The sequence below is a fragment of the Euprymna scolopes genome, chromosome 18 (genome assembly GCF_053919585.1).
Source record: "Euprymna scolopes isolate OS-2025 chromosome 18, ASM5391958v1, whole genome shotgun sequence".
NCBI classification, from domain to species: Eukaryota; Metazoa; Mollusca; class Cephalopoda; order Sepiida; family Sepiolidae; genus Euprymna; species Euprymna scolopes.
This window is the reverse complement of record NC_136499.1, coordinates 96,505,007-96,510,217: the sequence shown is the minus strand read 5'-3', so window position 1 is coordinate 96,510,217 and position 5,211 is coordinate 96,505,007.

The window sequence follows — 5,211 nt, the reverse complement described above, 5'->3', positions numbered from 1 at the left end:
AATTTTTGAAATGAGGATTGATAATTTGTATTATTGTTGTGGCCCTGGAAAAGTCACTAAGGAAAACACGGATACGGAGATGAGTTAGAAAATTAAAATATTGAAACAAAAAACAGCATATGCAAAGAGCAACCGTCGTAGTAAGTAACACAAAGATGGCGGACTACGAAAGTACACTGACTGTCTCGAAAATCGTAACTCTCAGTTAATTTATGCAGTTTGGAAGAATTGATCTGTAGTGCATAATAATTTACATTATTTGGATTACAATTCTAATCTTGATTGTTCTTATTTACAATGCCTCCCCACGGGACAGAGTTAGACACCAGGGTCGTTTTTTAATGTGAAGAAAAGGAACAAAAATAAAAATTGTCTCAGTCGTAAAGGATTTCTCCTCCACTGACAGAGAACAACAAATTGAAGTGTAGCATCTTAAGAACAGATACTACACTTTGAGGTATTTATTTGCTCCCCCACTGAGCAAATTAGGCACAAGGCCGATTTTTAAAGTGAGGAGTGAAGGGGAAATGGGGACCAACTTCCCAGGGAGTAGGAGAGCTGGATAGGGACAATTGGTATGAAGAGTTGCCCCTACATTGACCAAGGTCTTATCTGTGGGGTCGCCCCCACATAGGGTCTTTGCTTGCAGTATATGCCGGAACAGATACTACACTTTGATCTTGACCCGAAAGCCATAACAATCTTGATTGTTATTCACACAACTTTTCGATCGATGTAACCTACGACTTTTTTCAGCTGTATTTAGTCGAACTCGAGAATTTGTACGAAATTGTGTACGGAACCTTTTATTTAATCCACAAAGGTAGCATGCCTTCATTCCGTCAGCTACGAACGAGTTGAAGTCCGTAAGAACTTATAGCGTAACGGATAACGTACTAGGTAAATTCATGTTTAAGTGACACTCTTTTGGAGGTGAAAGGTTCAAGCCCCAATGCAAAGCGATACCAAGAATACTTACCAAATTACTTAAATAAGTTATAACTGACAGAACGACAGCATGTTATCTCTGTGGATTAAATAAAGTATTCCGGACAAAATTCTATTCTTTACAGATTCCCGAGTTGGACAGAAAGATTTCAGAGTTCAACAAGATGCACCTTAAGAAGATCGGAGATTACATCGGTTGAAGCGTTGTACGAATAACACTGAAGATGAGAACCATAATCGAATAATCCAAATAATATATAATGTATTCTGCCGTTTGCACTTTATAGTCTCTCAAAAATAAATCTAACAACATTGAATGCATAGCTTTTTGTACGTAACAAATAAAAAGCAAGAAAAAATGCAATTTATGTTTTCATGTGGCTCCACTTGTTTCCGTCCGTCGAAACGATGAGGACCATCTGATCATCCTGTAGGGTAGGGTGGGGGAGTCATCATCGGTGAGTACGGATATGGTTAATAAGCCCAATCTTTGCTTGAAAAGTTCTATGGTAGTGGGAACAGGGAATCAATGCAAATGTCGAGGGTTTCAAAACATTGTCCTTCCTGTGCAGTAACCTTTCGGTACCTTTCATATTTGCTGGCCCCGCTTCACTTAGAGCAGCAACGAACGAACGAACAAACAAACAAATACATGTATTCTTATGACTCGCCTAGTTAATCTTTGTTTGACAATGAAAATATTATTTCAGATTTAAGTGTGACAGACCGCCGAAAACTGAGGCATTACAGAAGCCCTTATAGAGGAACGTGGACTAAACAAATCCGAAATCCACTAAAATATTAAAGGGAAATAACTAAAACGAAATTGTCAAAATCTAAGGGAAGCAACCTCGAACTATTAAAAATGATAGCACTTTACCGAGCAACGCCGCGGCCGCGCCGAATGTAAGAAACTTAAACTTTTTAATTTGTAATTTGTAAAAACTAAAATTGATGTTTTCTTTTAAATTTTTATTTTCATAGATAGAAATTGATTGTACAGATTCTTAGATTAAAAACATGGTGAACAAAAATTTCATAGGTTCAAATGTATAGGTACCTCCAACGCGCGCCACAGTTTTAATCTCCCTGTATGTAACACGATGTAACTGTAATTTAATTTGATATTTTCATCCTAACTTTTTTACCATTTAAAAGAAGCTTCAAATAAAATACTAATATTAAAAAAAAATTTTTACAGCTTACAAAAATGCAAGACAAAAATCGTGTTTACCTTCTCAACGCTATAAAACAACGTTCCTATGTAGTAACGTTTTTTAAGCCGTTGACGAACCCATGTTTTATTTTTAAAATCAAATAATAGTAATATTTTCCTGAAATTTTCGATATTTATTCATTATTAAATACACTTGGATAATAAAAGTAGGTTTCGTTAAATATATTAGAGGAAATATGTTTTTAGGTGTTCTACGTCCCTTATTTCATGTTACGAAAACTAAAAAAAAAATAAATGTAGGCGATTAAAAATTTCAACATTTTTTAAAGCTGAAAAGATCTAATAATGAAAAAATAATAATTTTTATATATATAAAATCACGTTATTTATTTCAATTACCTTAAATTTGTAAATAAAATTGGACATAAAATCAATATTAAAAAAATAAAATAAACAATTTTTCTTGATTTCTTTTTTCTCGGCAATACAATTATTTGAATTACAACCCCCCCCCCCAAACAAAAACAGAATTCTAAAAAATAATTATTTAAAAAAGTTTTAAATGATATTAAATTCAAATATTACGCGATATGAAGTTTAAACAAGTTTTTTTATTTAACAGGTTTCCATTAATAAAAAAATATATTCATATAATAGAATATATGATTCTTGAGATAATAAAAATTGCAAAGCAAAATCACCAAAAAAAAATTCGTTTGGATTTGATTATTTAAAATGACAGAGGGTGATAGTAATTGTCTGTATTTTTGAGATGAGGTGTTTTCATTGGTTGAGATTGTCGGAGTATTTATTTGTTAGGAGTCTCGAACCTAACCCTAGTGTCATATGGCCGTGTGGTCCTAGACGTTGTATCAAAGTTTACAGTTACCCAAAGGTGCTGAGTTCAATCCTGAACGAAGGCAGTAAAAAGTAACATTCAAAACAGAGAATCAGCAACTATGTCCCAGAGCCTAGCTGGAGTCCGAACACGGTACTCCCGTAATAATAATAAAGGATTAGGTTCGAGACTCCTAACAAACGGTTCCCCAGTTCGATACAAAACACCTGATGAAGGTCGGAGGGCAAAACGGCTGAAACGTTGTGACGATAACAACCAAGATGAGGAAGTCAGTCCGACAATCTCAATCAATGACAGAGGGTGATGTTCAAAATTTGCGCCGATTTCCAAAAAAGTATGGACACCTGTAAGCACAGAATCTTTAGATACATGTATCAACAGAACATGTTAAAATTAATTTTATCGTCTGTGTAGTTAGTTATTAAAAATCTGTTTGTTTTTTAAATCCATTTTTATTGTACATTTTATTTATTCATAAATTTCTGCATAAATGATTTTCCATAGAAATTGACCCAAACTATAGCAAACACACGAAATGATGACATCACTACTTATTGTGTATAATGATAACGTCACTACTTATTGTGTATAATGATGACGTTCTACACAACGGTTTGGTGGTACCTACAAATCTAAAGTATTGTGGGTTATCAGGTGCTTGTTTGTTATATGAATACGAAGTTTCTGAAATATTTCATTTCGTCGTAATTGATTTACTTTTTACTTTAAATATCATGTATATGATAAGTAGGGCTATGACAACAGAATATTCTTATCATTATTTTGACTCTCGAGTATATATCCGACATAGGTAGACACAGTTAATAACTCGACAACCACATCAATCTATAAAGAAGCATATAAGATATCAACGGATGCACACTCGAGAGTCAAAACGATGAAAAGAATATGCTGTTGTCCTAGCCCTAATCATGAGTTATCATTCTAAAACTAAAAGGTGTAGTTAATTCACATTGCTCTATTTAGTTATTTTATGCATTTATTTTTTATGTAGTATGTACTATACGTGCTTTTATATGGCGACGTTAAAAATTTACCCACGCGTGTTTTAATTCAATTAATTTTGGGAAGGCGCCTATAAATACTACAGTTAGGAGTTTTTTATTTATAATTTTATAGACTTTATATGTTTCCATTTTTATTTACTTTTTCTTTCTCTTTTCATTCCATATAAAAATATTCCAACGGTTATTTGAGGCACATACATTTGTCTCTGAGGAGCTGTTTAGTGGTTTAGCGCTATTCAAAGAAACAAGTGTGAGACGTACTACATAATGAATAAAATAAATAAAAACTTATGAGTGTGAAGTTAATACATCTTTTAGTTCAGGGATTATAACTATATATATATATATATATATATATATATATATATATATATATATATATATATATATTATGAGGAATAAAAGTTATATATAATTTGATTATACCATCAAAACAAAAGGAGACGTTAAGAGAGAAAAAAAAAAAAACTCTTTAGGCCATGTCATTTCGAAGCCAAATGCTTCTCATCAGAAGAGAAGAAGGTCCAAAATTATACAAAATGAAAATATAGAAAACCAGACTGCCTTAATGACATTTAGAAATGAAATGAGAATGAAAGAATAGGATAATATGGTAAATAGTAATTTAATGTAAGTAAAACATACAAAAACAAATGGGAAGGATATATATATATATATATATATATATATATATATATATATATATATATATATATATATAGAGAGAGAGAGAGAGAGAGAGAGAGAGAGAGAGATCGGTAGATAGATAAATAGATAGATAAAAATAAAACGATCTAAAAGTGGAGAAAATGGGATTAGAAAAATGTCCAAAAAATGTGAAAAATAACTTTAAAAATAAATGAAAAAATAAAATAAAATAATATTATATATTAATATATTACAAAATAAAATAAAATAAAAATAAAATGATGCAGGTTTAAGTGAAAGTTTTAGTTTAGGCAAAATGAATAAATATATTTATTATGAATATGGTAATTGTTTACAAATCCAACTTGATGCTACACATTTTTTTTTTACCTTGTTGGATTTGTAAACAGGTACCATATTGTTATATATATATATATATATATATATATATATATATATATATGAAGTATATATATATGGATATATATATATATATGAAGTATATATATATGTATATATATATGAAGTATATATATATGTATATATATATG